Raw genomic sequence first — 23,763 nt, 5'->3', positions numbered from 1 at the left:
TGGCAAACTGACCGTTTTCTGGGAGTGGTTGGAAAAACGCAGGCGTGTCCATGCGTTTGCAGGGCGGGTGTCTGACGTCAAATCTGGTCCCGAACAGGCTGCTGTGATCGCAGCAGCTGAGTAAGTCCTGGGCTGCGCAGAGACTGCACAAAATCAGTTTGTGCAGCTCTGCTACACAGGCGATCGCACACTAGCAAAGCGAAAATACACTCCCCCTGTAGTCGGCGACTATCTGAACGCAGGACGGCAAAAATTGCTGCCTAGCAATCAGATCTGAATGACCCCCATTTATCTCATTTGAATTAGTCACATGTTAGTATATAGGGGGCTATTCAATGAAAAGCGAAATTCTGTGATGGGCCGGTGGAGTGTTGTGGATTCGCTGGTAATGGCAAAACGTTGCAACCGCAACATCACTCCTTTTGCATCACGTCCCTATTGAGGTGCGCAGTAAAAGGAGAAGGGTTTCACTGCCTTAATTAGTTATCCACAGCGCGGAATTCAAAATTGCACGCAATTCTGTCTGCGTATGGTTCTTGCGCATTCTGTGGGGAGTGCTTACCCAACTCAGCACCTACGACCAATTCAGAGATGTACGGATCTTAAGCTGGGTACACGCTGGAGCGATGTCGGGCCAATTTGCCGCTTCGTAACGACTAATCGCTTACATCGCTCAGTGTGTACGGGTGATCACGCGCTTCCGCGGTTGCTAGCGACAGTTGCTAGGTTTGAAGTACTGCACAGCAAATCTAGCGATATCGCTAGCGACCTTATTTATGCTCATGAAGAACGGAACATGATTGTTCCGTCCTTCATTAAACTTGTTCTAATGTGTACAGACAATCACCCCTCAAGGGCACATTATGTAATTGGGCGTTATCAAGTAGGATATCTCCAAGTATAGGGATGTTGTAGATGCATGCCGCTGCCGCTGATGATGACTGCCCCACTGGAGCTTACGATCTATATTTCCTAACACTGGAAACACACACACACACACACACACACACACACACACACACACACACACACAATTTACCCTTCTGTGTACCAGTACAATTTTGGTGATGAAATGAAATTTAGACAAACACGGGGAGAACATACAAACTTTATACAATTAAAGCCTTGGTGGACATCAAAACCAAGACCTCTGTGCTGTAAAGCAGCAATGCTAACCATTACACCAACCGTACTGTCCCAAGAAATTAATGTAAATAATTCACGATGACCGTCCAAGCCGTAAGTGTGAATATATAAACATGAATGTAAATATGTACTGATTGTAAAATTTATTTGTAAATAATACCCCAAATGCTATCTGCAGACCACCATTGTGACATCAGGGGTGTAAGTATTGGCCAGAGGTACAGGAGACGTGGAGGTATACAGCAGATGCCAGATGTGTGTGTCCGCCATCTTGATCTACCTACATGAAGCCACGCAGAGAGAAGACACTTCCTGCCCACTGGGGTAGGGGTTTGGCATAGCAGAAAAATACAGAACACTGGGGGATCACAGCTCTGAGCGCAAATGATGAACACATGACCACCGGGACCTAGAAGACGCCACTACAGCTGCCATGAAAAGAAAAGTCACCCCTGGGCCAGTAGGGACATACGCCAACATTCTAACATGCCGACATTTCATTACTGTCTACATGATGAACAGTGCCGTTTCTTGAGGCAGGCGAGCTAAGCGATCGCACAGGTCACCCACCGCGGTACTTTGTATCTGCTTTCTGCTCCCCCTCCTCCTTCTTCCCTACTCCTCCGCTCGGGTAGACGGAGTTTTGCGGATTGACGAGGTTGCGACGTGACGTCATGTCGCAACCGTGTCATTCAGCAAAATTCTGCCCCACCATGCGGAGTAGTACTAGGGAAGAGGGAGGAGTGGCGCTTAATATGATGGATTTTTTTTCTTTCCTGTGGTGGCCGAGGTCTGTTGTTGCAGGGTCAAAAACTGGGGTGTAACGTTGTCTTTTCCTGTGAGGCCACGCCTATTTTAAGTGAGGCCATGCCCCCTCACTGGGAGCGTGCGCACAATATATATTTTATTTTATGTCTATGAAGGGGGGGGTGTGCAATTTTGAATGTCTGGGGGGAAAGGCGCAATTTTTAAATGCTGGCACTGGGAGCCCAATTGTCTAGAAATAGCCCTGATGATGAATGTCGACATAACATACTGTATCGTACCATACCCCTATGGAGTGTAAGAGGAGTAGTAAAAACACAAATGCTGCAACTGAAATCCACATGTAATTCTGAACGTGCCATCCTGCCCGGCATGTTCTCTTCCCATACCGCTCTCATGCTTCCACACAGATACAAATGTTCATAAGAGCATCTAGAGCAGAGGTGGGGAACCTTTTTTCTACCAAGGGCCATTTGGATATTTATAAAATCCTTCGGGGGCCATACAAAAATTATCAACTTAAAAATTAGCCTGCCCCCAGTCAGTAGTTATGCCCCCAGTCACTTGTTATGCCCGATTAGATTTGCCCCCAGTCAGTTGTTTTGGCTCATTAGATATGCCCCGTCAGTTGTTATGCCCCCTGTAGTTATGCCCCATTAGATATGCCCCCTGTAGTTATGCCCCAATAGATATGCCCCCTGTAGTTATGCCCCATTAGATATGCCCCCTGTAGTTATGCCCCATTAGATATGGCCCCTGTAGTTATGCCCCATTAGATATGCCCCCTGTAGTTATGCCCCATTAGATATGGCCCCTGTAGTTATGCCCCATTAGATATGCCCCCTGTAGTTATGCCCCATTAGATATGCCCCCTGTAGTTATGCCCCATTAGATATGCCCCCTGTAGTTATGCCTCATTAGATATGGCCCCTGTAGTTATGCCCCATTAGATATGGCCCCTGTAGTTATGCCCCATCAGATATGCCCCCTGTAGTTATGCCCCATCAGATATGCCCCCTGTAGTTATGCCCCATTAAATATGCCCCCTAGTAGTACCGCTTACACACACACATTAAAAGAAAAAAAAACAACACAATGCTCCCCAGCTCTGTTCCTGCTTCTGAACCGCTGCCCTCCCTCTCCTCGAAACTATTGGAGATGTCATGACGTCTCTCCCATAGCGCGGCACAGCCACACATGTAACTGCCTGAGCCAGAAGCTGGAGCTCAGGCCTCCAGCTGCTGCTGAGGAGCCGGGCGTCCGCTGGTGGTAAAATCTCAGCAGGCGCTCGGCATCTCCTCTCGTTTAGGAGAGCCTGGCCGGGCCGGATCAGGTGGCTTTGAGGGCCTTCTACGGCCCTCGGTCCTGAGGTTCCCCACCTCTGATCTAGAGTATCGTGACCACAGCGAGTAAGAGCCTGACAGAGCAGATAAATAGTTACGCACAAACTCAGAATGAAGTGTTATGGATGTGAGTGCAGCACTAGTGACTGTGTGACCGCTGGGTGTGACGCCATTACCACTTATACTGCTGATGAAGCAGTGCAGAACAAATGCACTTTACACAGTGCATGATTCATATTTCCCTTAACTAAGACGGATATGTGATTGCTATTACTGTGCTGTGATGGGTAACGTCTATGGCTATTACTGTGCTGGGATGGGTTACGTCTATGGCTATTATTGTGCTGTGATGGGTAATGGCTATGGCTATTACTGTGCTGTGATGGGTAACGTCTATGGCTATTACAGTGCTATGATGGGTAACGTCTATTGCTATTGCTTTGCCGTGATGGGTAACGTCTATAGCTATTGCTGTGCTGTGATGGGTAACGTCTATGGCTATTGCTGTGCTGTGATGTGTAACATCTACAGCTATTGCTGTGCTGTGATGGGTAACGTCTATGGCTATTTCTGTGGTGTGATGGGTAATGTCTATGGCTATTGTTGTGCTGTGATGGGTTACGTCTATAGCTATTGCTGTGCTGTGATGGGTAACGTCTATAGCTATTGCTGTGCTGTGATGGTAACATCTATAGCTATTGCTGTGCTGTGATGGATAACTTCTATAGCTATTGCTGTGCTGTGATAGGTAACAACTATAGCTATTGTTGTGCTGTGATGGGTAACGTCTATAGCTATTGCTGTGCTGTGATGGGTTACATCATAAGCTATTGCTGTGGTGTGATGGGTAACGTCTATGGCTATTTCTGTGCTGTGATGGGTAACGTCTATAGTTATTGCTGTGCTGTGATGGGTAACGTCTATAGCTATTGCTGTGCTGTGATGAGTAACATCTATAGCTATTGCTAATTACTGTGTGATGGGTTACGTCTATGGCTATTACTGTGCTTTGTTGGGTTACATCTATAGCTATTACTGTGCTGTGTTGGGTTACATCTATGGCTGTTGCTGTGCTGTGATGGGTTACGTCTATAGCTATTGCTGTGCTGTGATGGGTTACATCTATGCTATTGCTGTGCTGTGATGGGTTACGTCTAGTTATTGCTGTGGTGTGATGGGTTACGTGTATGGCTATTGCTGTGCTGTGATGGGTTACGTCTATGGCTATTGATGTGCTGTGATGGGTTACGCCTGTGGCTATTGCTGTGCTATGATGGTTTACGTCTATGGCTATTGCTGTGCTGTGATGGGTAACGTCTATGGCTATTGCTGTGCTGTGATGGGTAACGTCTATGGCTATTGCTGTGCTGTGATGGGTTACATCTATGGCTATTGCTGTGGTGTGATGGGTAACGTCTATAGCTATTACTGTGCTGTGATGGGTAACGTCTATGGCTATTGTTGTGCTGTGATGGGTAACGTCTATGGCTATTGCTGTGCTGTGATGGGTTACGTCTATGGCTATTGCTGTGCTGTGATGGGTTACGTCTGTAGCTATTTCTGTGCTGTGATGGGTAACATCTATAGCCATTGCTGTGCTGTGATAGGTAACGTCTATAGCAATTGCTGTGATGGGTAACATCTATGGCTATTGCTGTGCTGTGATGGGTTACGTCTATAGCTATTGTTGTGCTGTGATGGGTAACGTCTATGGCTATTACAGTGCTGTGATGGGTAACGTCTGTTGCTATTGCTTTGCCGTGATGGGTAACGTCTATAGCTATTGCTGTCCTGTGATGGGTAAAATCTACAGCTATTGCTGTGTTGTGATGGGTAACGTCTATGGCTATTGCTGTGGTGTGATGGGTAATGTCTATGGCTATTGCTGTGCTGTGATGGGTTATGTCTATAGCTATTGCTGTGCTGTGATGGGTAACGTCTATGGCTATTGCTGTGCTGTGATGGTAACATCTATAGCTATTGCTGTGCTGTGATGGATAACTTCTATAGCTATTGCTGTGCTGTGATAGGTAACAACTATAGCTATTGCTGTGCTGTGATGGGTAACGTCTATAGCTATTGCTGTGCTGTGATGGGTTACATCATAAGCTATTGCTGTGGTGTGATGGGTAACGTCTATGGCTATTGCTGTGCTGTGATGGGTAACGTCTATAGCTATTGCTGTGCTGTGATGGGTAACGTCTATAGCTATTGCTGTGATGGGTAACATCTATAGCTATTGCTAATTACTGTGTGATGGGTTACGTCTATGGCTATTACTGTGCTTTGTTGGGTTACATCTATAGCTATTACTGTTCTGTGTTGGGTTACATCTATGGCTGTTGCTGTGCTGTGATGGGTTACGTCTATAGCTATTGCTGTGCTGTGATGGGTTACATCTATGCTATTGCTGTGCTGTGATGGGTTATGTCTAGTTATTGCTGTGGTGTGATGGGTTACGTCTATGGCTATTGCTGTGCTGTGATGGGTTACGTCTATGGCTATTGATGTGCTGTGATGGGTTACGTCTGTGGCTATTGCTGTGCTGTGATGGTTTACGTCTATGGCTATTGCTGTGCTGTGATGGGTAACGTCTATGGCTATTGCTGTGCTGTGATGGGTAACGTCTATGGCTATTGCTGTGCTGTGATGGGTTACGTCTATGGCTATAGCTGTGGTGTGATGGGTAACGTCTATAGCTATTACTGTGCTGTGATGGGTAACGTCTATGGCTATTGTTGTGCTGTGATGGGTAACGTCTATGGCTATTGCTGTGCTGTGATGGGTTACGTCTATGGCTATTGCTGTGCTGTGATGGGTTTTGTCTATAGCTATTACTGTGCTGTGATGGGTTACGTCTATGGCCATTGCTGTGCTGTGATGGGTTACGTCTATAGCTATTACTGTGCTGTGATGGGTTACGTCTATGGCTATTGCTGTGCTGTGATGGGTAACGTTTATAGCTATTGCTGTGCTGTGATGGGTAACGTCTATGGTTATTGCTGTGCTGTGATGGGTTACATCTATAGCTATTACTGTGCTGTGTTGGGTTACGTCTATGGCTATTGCTGTGCTGTGTAACGTCTATAGCTATTGCTGTGCTGTGATACGTCTATGGCTATTGCTGTGCTGTGATGGGTTACGTCTATGGCTATTGCTGTGCTGGGGAACGTCTATAGCAATTGCTGTGATGGGTAACATCTATGGCTATTGCTGTGCTGTGATGGGTTACGTCTGTAGCTATTGCTGTGCTGTGATGGGTAACATCTATAGCTATTGCTGTGCTGTGATAGGTAACGTCTATAGCAATTGCTGTGATGGGTAACATCTATGGCTATTGCTGTGCTGTGATGGGTTACGTCTATAGCTATTGCTGTGCTGTGATGGGTAACAGCTATGGCTATTGCTGTGATGGGTTACGTCTATAGCTATTGCTGTGCTGTGATGGGTAACGTCTATAGCAATTGCTGTGATGGGTAACATCTATGGCTTTTGCTGTGCTGTGATGGGTTACGTCTATAGCTATTGCTGTGCTGTGATGGGTAACGTCTATAGCAATTGCTGTGATGGGTAACATCTATGGCTATTGCTGTGCTGTGATGGGTTACGTCTATGGCTATTGCTGTGCTGTGATGGGTATCGTCTATAGCTATTGCTGTGCTGTGATGGGTTACGTTTATAGCTATTGCTGTGCTGTGATGGGTAACGTCTATGGCTATTGCTGTGGTGTGATGGGTAACGTCTATGGCTATTGCTGTGCAGTGATGGGTAACGTCTATGGCTATTGCTGTGCTGTGATGGGTAACGTCTATGGCTATTGCTGTGCTGTGATGGGTTACATCTATAGATATTGCTGTGGTGTGATGGGTTACGTCTATAGCTATTGCTGTGCTGTGATGGGTAACATCTATAGCTATTGTTGTGGTGTGATGGGTAACGTCTATAGCTATTGCTGTGCTGTGATGGCTAACGTCTATGGCTATTGCTGTGGTGTGATGGGTTACATCTATGGCTATTGCTGTGATGTGATGGGTTACGTCTATAGCTATTGCTGTGGTGTGATGGGTAACGTCTATAGATATTGCTGTGGTGTGATGGGTAACGTCTATAGATATTGCTGTGGTGTGATGGGTTACATCTATAGCTATTGCTGTGGTGTGATGGGTAACGTCTATAGATATTGCTGTGGTGTGATTGGTAACGTCTATAGATATTGCTGTGGTGTGATGGGTTACATCTATAGCTATTGCTGTGGTGTGATGGGTTACATCTATAGATATTGCTGTGCTGTGATGGGTAACGTCTATGGCTATTGCTGTGCTGTGATGGGTAACGTCTATGGCTATTGCTGTGCTGTGATGGGTAACGTCTATGGCTATTGCTGTGCTGTGATGGGTAATGTCTATAGCTATTGCTGTGCTGTGATGGGTAACGTCTATAGCAATTGCTGTGCTGTGATGGGTAACGTCTATGGCTATTGCTGTGCTGTGATGGGTAACGTCTATGGCTATTGCTGTTCTGTGATGGGTAACATCTATGGCTATTGCTGTTCTGTGATGGGTAACGTCTATGGCTATTGCTGTGCTGCGATGGGTAACGTCTATAGCTATTGCTGTGCTGTCTGCAGCAGAGCTTGCGCACAGTACAAATGGGGTCATTTTTTAACACCCGGTTGATATACACATAAACACAATATAGAAATTGTTTGGGCTCAATGCAATCTCATAGTCCGATTCGGAGTTCGATCGATGTCACTTACCGAAGGCACGTACTGTAGGTACTCTCAGCACACAGCGCATGGGCAGGAGCGAATGTACTCATTTTTGCATAACTCTGTACGATTGGGAATTGGACAGGTCTTGGCTGGATATTGGCGTGCAATGGGCGCTCCAGGCCGGGAACTTTTTTTAAAAGATCTATTGTTCATATCGTCTGGTGTGTATGCCTGAACGATGAACGATGTGCGCAGCCGTGGTTCATTCTCGTTCAGGCATTATCTACCGAACATGCAGCTCAACTTTAACTCTATATCGTAAAGCTGCAGGTTCGGGGAGCGCGGGGGATGACGTCACAGAACGAAATAATTCATTATTATCGTTCAGTGTGTATGCACTGGCGATCTCTCCTAATTAGCAATCGTCGATATAGCGCTGATGGGAGGTCGCCTGGTGGGTACCTGGCTTTACACCCAGCATGGAGCAGACGCAAGTCCCAATAGCAATGACAGTTGTGACTGTGGACGGAAAAACAGTGGTCGTGGCGGCCTCCTGCTTGTAGCCACACGGATCCTCCTATTTAGCCGCATGGAAACCCACATTACATAATGAAGTGACTCTGGTTTCCGCAGCTTAACACCAATACTGCCACTTTGCGTCCGTCTCACAGTCAGGCCCCGTGTCTGTATTGGCGGGATGCCGTGGAAGTCATATTCTCTTCCTTATGCTAATCATTACACCCCGATGTATGTAACAGGATTTTCTATACAGTAAGTAAGAACTTTTTAGGTTTATAGAGGTCACCTCCAGGCGACTTTAGCTTTTCTTGGCTTGTGCAGGACTTACTGATTACATTGGGTCGTTTCCTTTGATGTTTTCCAGCCATACGTTTACATCATCCAGCAAAGCTGTTTTTGTCATTGCCCCGAGTGTATTACACTTACTGACCATGTACAGCAATTAGCAGCAGCCAATGTGGAGGCCGGGCCTTACGTGACAGGTGCTGGATAATCCACGCCTTGGCTGCTGTCTTTTCAATCTCTGCCTCTCATCTAACAAGTGTAACATGCCAGCAGCGTTCTCAGGTCGGAGGTCACCACCTATGGAATCCAGTAGAGGATACACAGAAGAGCAGCCTCCTAACCTGGGGCAACACAAATCAGTAACCCTGGCTGACGACACTTCCACACATAGGCTTCACAATACTTTTGTAAACTTAAAAAAACAACAACAAAAAAACGTTGTATACAAGCCGGCCGTAAACTAAGGGGGCCATTCCGAGTTGATCGCTCGCTGGCATTTTTCGCAGCGCAGTGATCAGCTCTCTACTGCGCATGCGTATGCACCGCAATGTGCATGCGCGTCGTATGGGTAGAAAGCGGATCGTTGCTGAGCGATGGATTTAACCAAAGAATCCATTCGTACGGTCGATCGCAGGGAGATTGATAGGAAGAGGGCGTTTCTGGGTGGCAACTGACCGTTTTCTGGGAGTGTTTGGAAAATGCAGGCGTGTCCAGGCGTTTGCAGGGCGGGTGTCTGACGTCAATTCCGGGACCAGACAGGCTGAAGTGGTCGCAGCGGCTGAGTAAGTCTAGAGCTACTCAGAAACTGCACAAAATGTTTTTGCAGAGCACCGCTGCAAAGCCGTTTGCACACTAGCAAAGCGAAAATACACTCCCCGGTGGGCGGCGACTATGCGTTTGCACGGCTGCTAAAAGTAGCTAGCGAGCGATCAACTTGGAATGAGGGCCTAAATGCTTATGTTTTCCTGTTTGTAGCGTTGCAGGCATCGTTGCAGCAGGACCGTCCCTATCTGTACACTTGGTTTTATACGCCTGATTATCAGTCTGCACTTGCATATTATCTATTCTCCTAGAATGTGTGGGAGACTCCTGACTTTAAGGGCAGTCCTCCGAAGCCTGAGAAAAACCGGTAGCCCTCCAGCTTCCTGCCCACTTCCTAGTGGAAGGGTGGAATAGTAGGACCAGGAGGGCATAACGCTGCGATTAGCGGGTCCAGGCAGAAGGAATGGAGCCAATATGACGCAATCGTATTATCCATAGGATTCGTCACCCGTAGCTGTGTGCGCTTTTTTCGGTGGCATGCACTCCGTTAATTAACTTGAGTCCACCTCTGCCCGAGAAACACATTTTCTTGTTCCTATGTCTCCTATTATAAATGGTGATAAATATCCAGTTATCTGGGTAAATGCGTAAGCGGCTTAGCAGGTTGACTGGAGACTATGGGGAAGTCTAAAAGCACAGAGAACCTACTTGTATACGGATCCCATTGTAGAAAGCAGTCATGGACCGGTCAAGTGCTGCGCAATGCATGTGCTCATGGACAGACGGAGACTAAAAAACATGGACGTTTGATCACTCAATTGCAGGATCACTTTTTCTGTGGCATGAGCTTTTTTTGGTGGCAACTGGGTGTTCGTACACAATTGATCTGTCTCGTCGTAGCATCATGAGAGTGGTGTGGGAGTGTAGGGTGACTTTTGCACTTCTTTGTGGCGTATAGACCCTATCGGATGCCCGCCCGGACCTTTGCACCCACCATTGGGTGAGTGTAATTCCTGACGCTAATGATGATGACTGCAGTTGCAGGCAGCAAAACATTGGGTGGCCCAGCCTTCTGAATGAAGACAGATAGACACTCAAAAGGGCGGGCGTAGGGGCGTTTTGAGATAGGAGAGGGCCTCCATTGCAGTAGGCCGGCTGAGCGAGCGGATACTCTCAATAGCATAAGGTAGTAGCCCGGCTGAGCGAGCGGATACTCTCATTAGCATAAGGTAGTAAGCTGACTGAGCGAGCAGATACTCTCATTAGCATAAGGTAGTAAGCTGACTGAATGAGCGGATACTCTCAGAGGCATAAGGTAGTAAGCTGACTGAACGAGCGGATACTCTCATTATCATAATGTAGTAAGCTGACTGAATGAGCGGATACTCTCATTATCATAAAGTAGTAAGCTGACTGAACGAGCGGATACTCTCATTAGCATAAAGTAGTACGCTGACTGAACAAGCGTATACTCTTATTAGCATAAGGAAGTAAGCCGGCTGAACGAGTGGATACTCTCATTAGCATAAGGTAGTAGGCCGGCTGAGCGAGCGGATACTCTCATTAGCATAAGGTAGTAAGCTGACTGAGCGAGCAGATACTCTCATTAGCATAAGGTAGTAAGCTGACTGAATGAGCGGATACTCTCAGAGGCATAAGGTAGTAAGCGGATGCTCTCATTAGCATAAGGTAGTAAGCTGGCTGAACGAGCGGATACTCTCATTAGCATAAGGTAGTAGGCCGGCTGAGCGAGCGGATACTCTCATTAGCATAAGGTAGTAAGCTGACTAAACGAGCAGATACTCTCATTAGCATAAGGTAGTAAGCTGACTGAAAGAGCGGATACTCTCATTAGCATTAGAGATGAGCGGGTTCGGTTTCTCTGAATCCGAACCCGACAGAACTTCATGTTTTTTTCACGGGTCCGAGCGACTCGGATCTTCCCGCCTTGCTCGGTTAACCCGAGCGCGCCCGAACGTCATCATGACGCTGTCGGATTCTCGCGAGGCTCGGATTCTATCGCGAGACTCGGATTCTATATAAGGAGCCGCGCGTCGCCGCCATTTTCACACGTGCATTGAGATTGATAGGGAGAGGACGTGGCTGGCGTCCTCTCCGTTTAGAATAGATTAGAGAGACACTTGATTTACTAATTTTGGGGAGCATTAGGAGTACTCAGTACAGTGCAGAGTTTTGCTGATAGTGACCACCAGTTTTATTTATAATCCGTTCTCTGCCTGAAAAAAGCGATACACAGCACACAGTGACTCAGTCACATACCATATCTGTGTGCACTGCTCAGGCTCAGGCCAGTGTGCTGCATCATCTATTATCTATATATAATATTATATATATCTGTCTGACTGCTCAGCTCACACAGCTTATAATTGTGGGGGAGACTGGGGAGCACTACTGCAGTGCCAGTTATAGGTTATAGCAGGAGCCAGGAGTACATAATATATTATATAGTGAGTGACCACCAGACACACAGTGCAGTTTATTTAATATATCCGTTCTCTGCCTGAAAAAAGCGATACACACAGTGACTCAGTCAGTCACATACCATATCTGTGTGCACTGCTCAGGCTCAGGCCAGTGTGCTGCATCATCTATATATATTATATATCTGTCTGACTGCTCAGCTCACACAGCTTATAATTGTGGGGGAGACTGGGGAGCACTACTGCAGTGCCAGTTATAGGTTATAGCAGGAGCCAGGAGTACATAATATTATATTAAAATTAAACAGTGCACACTTTTGCTGCAGGAGTGCCACTGCCAGTGTGACTAGTGACCAGTGACCTGACCACCAGTATATATAATATTAGTAGTATACTATCTCTTTATCAACCAGTCTATATATTAGCAGCAGACACAGTACAGTGCGGTAGTTCACGGCTGTGGCTACCTCTGTGTCGGCACTCGGCAGCCCGTCCATAATTGTATATACCACCTAACCGTGGTTTTTTTTTCTTTCTTTATACATACATACTAGTTACGAGTATACTATCTCTTTATCAACCAGTCTATATTAGCAGCAGACACAGTACAGTGCGGTAGTTCACGGCTGTGGCTACCTCTGTGTCGGCACTCGGCAGCCCGTCCATAATTGTATATACCACCTAACCGTGGTTTTTTTTTCTTTCTTTATACATACATACTAGTTACGAGTATACTATCTCTTTATCAACCAGTCTATATATTAGCAGCAGACACAGTACAGTGCGGTAGTTCACGGCTGTGGCTACCTCTGTGTCGGCACTCGGCAGCCCGTCCATAATTGTATATACCACCTAACCGTGGTTTTTTTTTCTTTCTTTATACATACATACTAGTTACGAGTATACTATCTCTTTATCAACCAGTCTATATTAGCAGCAGACACAGTACAGTGCGGTAGTTCACGGCTGTGGCTACCTCTGTGTCGGCACTCGGCAGCCCGTCCATAATTGTATATACCACCTAACCGTGGTTTTTTTTTCTTTCTTTATACATACATACTAGTTACGAGTATACTATCTCTTTATCAACCAGTCTATATATTAGCAGCAGACACAGTACAGTGCGGTAGTTCACGGCTGTGGCTACCTCTGTGTCGGCACTCGGCAGCCCGTCCATAATTGTATATACCACCTAACCGTGGTTTTTTTTTCTTTCTTTATACATACATACTAGTTACGAGTATACTATCTCTTTATCAACCAGTCTATATTAGCAGCAGACACAGTACAGTGCGGTAGTTCACGGCTGTGGCTACCTCTGTGTCGGCACTCGGCAGCCCGTCCATAATTGTATATACCACCTAACCGTGTTTTTTTTTCTTTCTTTATACATACATACTAGTTACGAGTATACTATCTCTTTATCAACCAGTCTATATTAGCAGCAGACACAGTACAGTGCGGTAGTTCACGGCTGTGGCTACCTCTGTGTCGGCACTCGGCAGCCCGTCCATAATTGTATATACCACCTAACCGTGGTTTTTTTTTCTTTCTTTATACATACATACTAGTTACGAGTATACTATCTCTTTATCAACCAGTCTATATATTAGCAGCAGACACAGTACAGTGCGGTAGTTCACGGCTGTGGCTACCTCTGTGTCGGCACTCGGCAGCCCGTCCATAATTGTATACTAGTATCCAATCCATCCATCTCCATTGTTTACCTGAGGTGCCTTTTAGTTGTGCCTATTAAAATATGGAGAACAAAAATGTTGAGGTTCCAAAATTAGGGAAAGATCAAGATCCACTTCCACCTCGTGCTGAAGCTGCTGCCACTAGTCATGGCCGAGACGATGAAATGCCAGCAACGTCGTCTGCCAAGGCCGATGCCCAATGTCATAGTACAGAGCATGTCAAATCCAAAACACCAAATATCAGTAAAAAAAGGACTCCAAAACCTAAAATAAAATTGTCGGAGGAGAAGCGTAAACTTGCCAATATGCCATTTACCACACGGAGTGGCAAGGAACGGCTGAGGCCCTGGCCTATGTTCATGGCTAGTGGTTCAGCTTCACATGAGGATGGAAGCACTCAGCCTCTCGCTAGAAAAATGAAAAGACTCAAGCTGGCAAAAGCAGCACAGCAAAGAACTGTGCATTCTTCGAAATCCCAAATCCACAAGGAGAGTCCAATTGTGTCGGTTGCGATGCCTGACCTTCCCAACACTGGACGTGAAGAGCATGCGCCTTCCACCATTTGCACGCCCCCTGCAAGTGCTGGAAGGAGCACCCGCAGTCCAGTTCCTGATAGTCAGATTGAAGATGTCAGTGTTGAAGTACACCAGGATGAGGAGGATATGGGTGTTGCTGGCGCTGGGGTGGAAATTGACCAGGAGGATTCTGATGGTGAGGTGGTTTGTTTAAGTCAGGCACCCGGGGAGACACCTGTTGTCCGTGGGAGGAATATGGCCGTTGACATGCCAGGTGAAAATACCAAAAAAATCAGCTCTTCGGTGTGGAGGTATTTCACCAGAAATGCGGACAACAGGTGTCAAGCCGTGTGTTCCCTTTGTCAAGCTGTAATAAGTAGGGGTAAGGACGTTAACCACCTCGGAACATCCTCCCTTATACGTCACCTGCAGCGCATTCATAATAAGTCAGTGACAAGTTCAAAAACTTTGGGTGACAGCGGAAGCAGTCCACTGACCAGTAAATCCCTTCCTCTTGTAACCAAGCTCACGCAAACCACTCCACCAACTCCCTCAGTGTCAATTTCCTCCTTCCCCAGGAATGCCAATAGTCCTGCAGGCCATGTCACTGGCAATTCTGACGAGTCCTCTCCTGCCTGGGATTCCTCCGATGCATCCTTGCGTGTAACGCCTACTGCTGCTGGCGCTGCTGTTGTTGCCGCTGGGAGTCGATGGTCATCCCAGAGGGGAAGTCGTAAGCCCACTTGTACTACTTCCAGTAAGCAATTGACTGTTCAACAGTCCTTTGCGAGGAAGATGAAATATCACAGCAGTCATCCTACTGCAAAGCGGATAACTGAGGCCTTGGCATCCTGGGTGGTGAGAAACGTGGTTCCGGTATCCATCATTACTGCAGAGCCAACTAGAGACTTGTTGGAGGTACTGTGTCCCCGGTACCAAATACCATCTAGGTTCCATTTCTCTAGGCAGGCGATACCGAAAATGTACACAGACCTCAGAAAAAGAGTCACCAGTGTCCTAAAAACTGCAGCTGTACCCAATGTCCACTTAACCACGGACATGTGGACAAGTGGAGCAGGGCAGGGTCAGGACTATATGACTGTGACAGCCCACTGGGTAGATGTATGGACTCCCGCCGCAAGAACAGCAGCGGCGGCACCAGTAGCAGCATCTCGCAAACGCCAACTCTTTCCTAGGCAGGCTACGCTTTGTATCACCGGTTTCCAGAATACGCACACAGCTGAAAACCTCTTACGGCAACTGAGGAAGATCATCGCGGAATGGCTTACCCCAATTGGACTCTCCTGTGGATTTGTGGCATCGGACAACGCCAGCAATATTGTGTGTGCATTAAATATGGGCAAATTCCAGCACGTCCCATGTTTTGCACATACCTTGAATTTGGTGGTGCAGAATTTTTTAAAAAACGACAGGGGCGTGCAAGAGATGCTGTCGGTGGCCAGAAGAATTGCGGGACACTTTCGGCGTACAGGCACCACGTACAGAAGACTGGAGCACCACCAAAAACTACTGAACCTGCCCTGCCATCATCTGAAGCAAGAAGTGGTAACGAGGTGGAATTCAACCCTCTATATGCTTCAGAGGTTGGAGGAGCAGCAAAAGGCCATTCAAGCCTATACAATTGAGCACGATATAGTAGGTGGAATGCACCTGTCTCAGGCGCAGTGGAGAATGATTTCAACGTTGTGCAAGGTTCTGATGCCCTTTGAACTTGCCACACGTGAAGTCAGTTCAGACACTGCCAGCCTGAGTCAGGTCATTCCCCTCATCAGGCTTTTGCAGAAGAAGCTGGAGGCATTGAAGAAGGAGCTAAAAGGGAGCGATTCCGCTAGGCATGTGGGACTTGTGGATGCAGCCCTTAATTCGCTTAACAAGGATTCACGGGTGGTCAATCTGTTGAAATCAGAGCACTACATTTTGGCCACCGTGTTCGATCCTAGATTTAAAGCCTACCTTGGATCTCTCTTTCCGGCAGACACAGGTCTGCTGGGGTTGAAAGACCTGCTGGTGACAAAATTGTCAAGTCAAGCGGAACGCGACCTGTCAACATCTCCTCCTTCACATTCTCCCGCAACTGGGGGTGCGAGGAAAAGGCTCAGAATTCCGAGCCCACCCGCTGGCGGTGATGCAGGGCAGTCTGGAGCGACTGCTGATGCTGACATCTGGTCCGGACTGAAGGACCTGACAACGATTACGGACATGTCGTCTACTGTCACTGCATATGATTCTCTCAACATTGATAGAATGGTGGAGGATTATATGTGTGACCGCATCCAAGTAGGCACGTCACACAGTCCGTACTTATACTGGCAGGAAAAAGAGGCAATTTGGAGGCCCTTGCACAAACTGGCTTTATTCTACCTAAGTTGCCCTCCCACAAGTGTGTACTCCGAAAGAGTGTTTAGTGCCGCCGCTCACCTTGTCAGCAATCGGCGTACGAGGTTACATCCAGAAAATGTGGAGAAGATGATGTTCATTAAAATGAATTATAATCAATTCCTCCGCGGAGACATTGACCAGCAGCAATTGCCTCCACAAAGTACACAGGGAGCTGAGATGGTGGATTCCAGTGGGGACGAATTGATAATCTGTGAGGAGGGGGATGTACACGGTGATATATCGGAGGGTGAAGATGAGGTGGACATCTTGCCTCTGTAGAGCCAGTTTGTGCAAGGAGAGATTAATTGCTTCTTTTTTTGGGGGGGGTCCAAACCAACCCGTCATATCAGTCACAGTCGTGTGGCAGACCCTGTCACTGAAATGATGGGTTGGTTAAAGTGTGCATGTCCTGTTTTGTTTATACAACATAAGGGTGGGTGGGAGGGCCCAAGGACAATTCCATCTTGCACCTCTTTTTTCTTTTCTTTTTCTTTGCATCATGTGCTGATTGGGGAGGGTTTTTTGGAAGGGACATCCTGCGTGACACTGCAGTGCCACTCCTAGATGGGCCCGGTGTTTGTGTCGGCCACTAGGGTCGCTAATCTTACTCACACAGTCAGCTACCTCATTGCGCCTCTTTTTTTCTTTGCGTCATGTGCTGTTTGGGGAGGGTTTTTTGGAAGGGACATCCTGCGTGACACTGCAGTGCCACTCCTAGATGGGCCCGGTGTTTGTGTCGGCCACTAGGGTCGCTAATCTTACTCACACAGCTACCTCATTGCGCCTCTTTTTTTCTTTGCGTCATGTGCTGTTTGGGGAGGGTTTTTTGGAAGGGACATCCTGCGTGACACTGCAGTGCCACTCCTAGATGGGCCCGGTGTTTGTGTCGGCCACTAGGGTCGCTAATCTTACTCACACAGCTACCTCATTGCGCCTCTTTTTTTCTTTGCGTCATGTGCTGTTTGGGGAGGGTTTTTTGGAAGGGCCATCCTGCGTGACACTGCAGTGCCACTCCTAGATGGGCCCGGTGTTTGTGTCGGCCACTAGGGTCGCTAATCTTACTCACACAGCTACCTCATTGCGCCTCTTTTTTTCTTTGCGTCATGTGCTGTTTGGGGAGGGTTTTTTGGAAGGGACATCCTGCGTGACACTGCAGTGCCACTCCTAGATGGGCCCGGTGTTTGTGTCGGCCACTAGGGTCGCTTATCTTACTCACACAGCGACCTCGGTGCAAATTTTAGGACTAAAAATAATATTGTGAGGTGTGAGGTATTCAGAATAGACTGAAAATGAGTGTAAATTATGGTTTTTGAGGTTAATAATACTTTGGGATCAAAATGACCCCCAAATTCTATGATTTAAGCTGTTTTTTAGTGTTTTTTGAAAAAAACACCCGAATCCAAAACACACCCGAATCCGACAAAAAAAATTCGGCGAGGTTTTGCCAAAACGCGTTCGAACCCAAAACACGGCCGCGGAACCGAACCCAAAACCAAAACACAAAACCCGAAAAATTTCAGGCGCTCATCTCTAATTAGCATAAGGTAGTAAGTTGACTGAATGAGCGGATACTCTCATTAGCATAAGGTAGTAAGCTGACTGAATGAGCGGATACTCTCATTAGCATAAGGTAGTAAGCTGACTGAATGAGCGGATACTCTCATTGGCATAAGGTAGTAAGCGGATACTCTCATTAGCATAAGGTAGTAAGCTGACTGAACGAGCAGATACTCTCATTAGCATAAGGTAGTAAGCTGACTGAACGAGCAGATACTCTCATTAGCATAAGGTAGTAAGCTGGCTGAACGAGCAAATACTCTCATTAGCATAAGGTAGTAAGCTGACTGAATGAGCGGACACTCTCATTGGCATAAGGTAGTAAGCGGATACTCTCATTAGCATAAGGTAGTAAGCTGACTGAATGAGCGGATACTCTCATTAACATAAGGTAGTAAACTGACTGAATGAGCGGATACTCTCATTAGCATAAGGTAGTAAGGTGACTGAATGAGCGGATACTCTCATTAACATAAGGTAGTAAGCTGACTGAACGAGTGGATACTCTCATTAGCATAAGGTAGTAAGCTGACTGAACGAGCGGATACTCTCATTAGCATAAAGTAGTAAGCTGACTGAACGAGCGGATACTCTCATTAGCATAAGGTAGTAAGCTGACTGAACGAGCGGATACTCTCATTAGCATAAGGTAGTAAGCTGGCTGAACGATCGGATACTCTCATTAGCATAAAGTAGTAAGCTGACTGAACGAGCGGATACTCTCATTAGCATAAGGTAGTAAGCTGACTGAACGAGCGGATACTCTCATTAGCATAAGGTAGTAAGCTGACTGAACGAGCGGATACTCTCATTAGCATAAAGTAGTAAGCTGACTGAACGATCGGATACTCTCATTAGCATAAGGTAGTAAGCTGACTGAACGAGCGGATACTCTCATTAGCATAAGGTAGTAAGCTGACTGAACGAGCGGATACTCTCATTAGCATAAAGTAGTAAGCTGACTGAACGATCGGAGACTCTCATTAGCATAAGGTAGTAAGCTGACTGAACGATCGGATACTCTCATTAGCATAAGGTAGTAAGCTGACTGAACGATCGGAGACTCTCATTAGCATAAGGTAGTAAGCTGACTGAACGAGCGGATACTCTCATTAGCATAAGGTAGTAAGCTGACTGAACGATCGGATACTCTCATTAGCATAAGGTAGTAAGCTGGCTGATCGAGCGGATACTCTCATTAGCATAAGGTAGTAAGCTGACTGAACGAGCGGATACTCTCATTAGCATAAGGTAGTAAGCTGGCTGACCGAGTGGATACTCTCATTAGCATAAGGTAGTAAGCTGACTGAACGATCGGAGACTCTCATTAGCATAAGGTAGTAAGCTGACTGAACGAGCAGATACTCTCATTAGCATAAGGTAGTAAGCTGACTGAACGATCGGATACTCTCATTAGCATAAGGTAGTAAGCTGCTGAATGGAAGAGCAGCTGCAGATGTGTCATACTACTGTATTGGTACATTTCGGCGCTGCCTTGTGTATGCAGGTGCACACAATAGTTGTAGTTTAGGGTGTACAAAATACAGTATAATAACGATATAGAAAATGACCTTCAAGGTGCTGTGCAAGGTCAGCACGTTCTCAGACTCGCCCAAGTAAGTGTCAGTGACAATGTTTGCTGAGCTCTTAACCAAACCTAACGCTGTCTTCCAAAAAGTGATTTACAGACTGTCTGAAATAACTCAGCACCAAGTGATTTTCCACCCATGGGAAGCAATTAATCTCCCCTCGATTTAAATGACACTCTTAAGCAAATATGCCCCCCATTGTGCGTCTGTCAATTGCCAAGCATAACATATAAAAGATGTTTTTGTTTTTAAGTTAATGAGTGAATATGTATAGCTGTGGCTTCCGGAACACATGAGCCTTCTTCTAATACTCAGTGGTCTGTTTGCTTAGTGGCAGATATGTGGTTTATGTTCTACGGCGGCTGACAATACTTTTTTTTGTCTGAATCCCAGGCAATCATCGCAGTAACAGATGATAAATGAGCGTGCCGCGGCGTACTGAGTAATTGTGGGGAAAGCTATTAGAGGAGACCCCCCCTTGTGGCGTGTAACAGGAAAACAATTCAGCTTCTTCCCTATATTCTTTCTATTTTAGAACCTGACACAGGACGTGCTTGTTTACTATTACAGGGGAACGCGGGATTGCTCTTACCATGGGACCGTAAGAGCTCACACTCATTCATCACTGGCCAAGTACATTACTCAAATAATTAGACACCAATTGAAGGAAAGTCAAGTCATCGGGGCGGAGGCCGTACCATCAGCTGGAACTAGAATCAGTTGACCTTAACGTAAATAATGGCAACCTGTTATTTGAGGGAGATTGGCGGAATTATTTGATCCAAAGTTTTAGCCATGTAGCTAATGTCATCAGGAGGGGGGATCAAATACCTCTGAAGCTCCTTATATTAGTCAGTTTTCTATTAAACGCCAGCAACGGCACCGCATCTCGCACCACACACTCCGCACAAATGTGCAAGTTTTTTGCTCATTGGCCCTCATTCCGAGTTGTTCGCTCTCTAGCAGATTTTAGCAGCATTGCACACGCTAGGCCGCCGACCTCTGGGCGTGCATCTTAGCATAGCAGAATTGCGAACGAAAGATTAGCAGAATTGTGAATAAATAATTCTTAGCAGTTTCTGAGTAGCTCGAGACTTACTCCTGCACTGCGATCAGCTCAGCCCATTTCGTTCCTGATTTGACATCACACACACGCCCTGCGTTCGGCCATCCACTCCCACGTTTCTCCAGACACTCCCGCGTTTTATCCTGGCACGCCAGCATTTTTTCGCACACTCCCAGAAAACGGTCAGTTTCCGCCCAGAAACACCCACTTCCTGTCAATCACACTCCGATGACTTCAACGATGAAAATTCTTCGTTTGGACTTGAGTAAATCTACTAAGTTTTGTGCTAAAATACTTAGCGCATGCGCACTGCGTACCATGCGCATGCGCATTTTTGCCTTAATCTCTCCGTTGCGAAAATCGTCAACGAGCGAACAACTCGGAATGACCACCATAGTCTTATGGGGCTGCGAGCAGTTTTGTGCAAGTTCAAGCTGCCATAAAGTGCCGCTGTTGCAGCGGTAACTCGTGGTTGTGAGAACCCTGCCCGCGATCGGTTTCCCCACATTAAGTGAATTTGTGTTACTAAAGAGGCATAGACATATAGGCCATATGAGGGTAGTGGGCACAGGCTAATAAACATCGATGTGCAAACTACAGGTGTGTCCTCATATACTGTGTACTCAGTCACAGCCAGGGTCGGACTGGCCCACAGGGGTACCAGTGAAACCACCGGTAGGCCCCACTGCCTGAGTGCCTACTCCTTCCTCTAGGTATCAGGTTCCAGACTGTGCACTTGTATTATACATGGTAGATATGTTGCATTACACTGCACTAGACTATTGTGTATTTCAAGCCTCTGTGGAGGCTGGCCACACCCCCTTTTTAGGCTGGCCACTCCCTTATGTATGGGCCCCTATCACTGCATTCCCCCGATGGGCCCTTCATGCCCCAGTCCAACACTGGTCACAGCCAAGGTCGGACTGGCCCACCGCGATACAGGGGACCCGTCCCCTTATCTAGGAATCAAGTTCTAGACCGTGCACTTGAATTATAGATTATGAATATGTCATATTATACTGCACTGGACTATAGTGCATTCCACCTGCAGATTTATAATGGGTGCACATGGGCCCCTGAGTCCAGGGGGCCCACACTGCACCCATTACTCTAATACATGGGCCCCTACCACTGCATTCCCCTGGTGGGTCCTAAATGCCCTAGTCCAACATCCCATGTTGGTACGCCAGGTTCTCGCCAACTGAGCCGCACCAAGTGTTTTTTTCACTCAAAATCTGCACCTCATCTACATTAAAAAACAATGGAAGTGTCAAAACTACTCTGCTAGATTGAACTGACCAACTTCATGAGTCCGACTTTGTATAGGAGGTGCTACGATGCAGAGTCAGCGGCTTCATCTCACACCAAGCTCCATTGTCCCTCATCTGCGGCTTTGTACGTGTGTAAAACTAATTCCTGTGAGGTGAACGTTGAAGTTCAGTGTGCCTAGTACACTGTGAGTGGTGATTTGAAGCATCTGCGCAGAGGCGGAACTACCACTGGTGTAGTAGGGGCATTGCACCAGGGCCCCTGGGGACTAATGAACCCACTGCCGAGCAGACCAGCTCACGGCCAGTGTAATTGGCACTGTCTGAGCCTTCTTGTTTGAGTGCCAAACTGAGGAAAGCACAGGGAATGGCGGTGGTGTGTGCCCACTGTTGGGAATGATGAGTGTGCAGGTGTTGATGTTGCAGAGTTATATAGACACACACCAGTGGGTGACTCACACTATGAACAGCCCAATTACTCAACCAGTGGTGTTGGCTTATTGATAGATAGCAGGTACAGCCGTACTCACTGTTACATGTACACTGGTGATGGAGCAGAGCTGGAGAGGATTGGGGTCTCATACGGCTCACCAGACGGTGAGTGTATACTGCAGACAGGTAGCTGTGCAGGGAGGCTGGGACAGCTTTATAGCAGGTGGCAGGTCTCTCATAGGAGCAATTTCTTTCTCCCTCCATGTCACCACACAGTCTTATACAGTAAATAAATAAGATGTCCTCTGTACATTCTCAAAGGTGATTTTGGCAGCCATCTTGGGATAGGGCAGGAGGGCGCCCTTGATTACAGGAAGGCTAGTGTGTGCACACACCATCACCAAGGCATATCCCCCTGGTCTCCATATGGGTTTAGTATGAAATACCTACAATCAAAATCCCGACGGTCAAAATACAGACAGTAATTGACCGATGGTCAAAATCCCGACAAGGTCAAAAAATACTGACAGGGTTCAAATACCGACATTTAAAATACTGACAAGGTCGAAATACATTACTGTATTTTAAAAATTAGAGTGACTATTTTAATATAAGGGTATTATATTGAGGAAATAGCTGAATACCCGTGCTTTGTTACGGGATGAGGATGGTAAATTAGAATTACAGTTTGCTAATTTACCTTGGTTTGAGATCTAGTATATAGGCATATCTTGCTTTCCTGATGCACTTTGTGTAGTGGCCAGACCTCTTATATAACTCTCAGTCTGTGGCTTCCTGCTGCCTCCATTCCCCTCCTCACATCATGTCACTGCCCGTCACATACAGCCCTGTCCTCACTGACACATCACTCATCTCCTGATATATTCTGTACTCCTGGGGACCCTGCTCCTCCCACTATATATCTCTCAGTCTGTGGCTTCCTGCTGCCTCCATTCCCCTTCTCACATCATGTCACTGCTCCTGTCACATGCAGCCCTGTCCTCACTGACAAATCACTCATCTCCTGATATACTCTGTGCTGCTGGGGACCCTGCTCCTCCCACTATATAACTCTCAGTCTGTGGCTTCCTGCTGCCTCCATTCCCCTCCTCACATCATGTCACTGCCCCTGTCACATGCAGCCCTGTCCTCACACATCACTCATCTCCTGATATACTCTGTGCTGCTGGTGACCCTGCTCCTCCCACTATATAACTCTCAGTCTGTGGCTTCTTGCTGCCTCCATTCCCCTCCACACATCATG

Source organism: Pseudophryne corroboree, chromosome 5 (genome assembly GCF_028390025.1).
Source record: "Pseudophryne corroboree isolate aPseCor3 chromosome 5, aPseCor3.hap2, whole genome shotgun sequence".
Classification (NCBI taxonomy): Eukaryota; Metazoa; Chordata; class Amphibia; order Anura; family Myobatrachidae; genus Pseudophryne; species Pseudophryne corroboree.
This window is presented reverse-complemented; position numbering follows the sequence as displayed.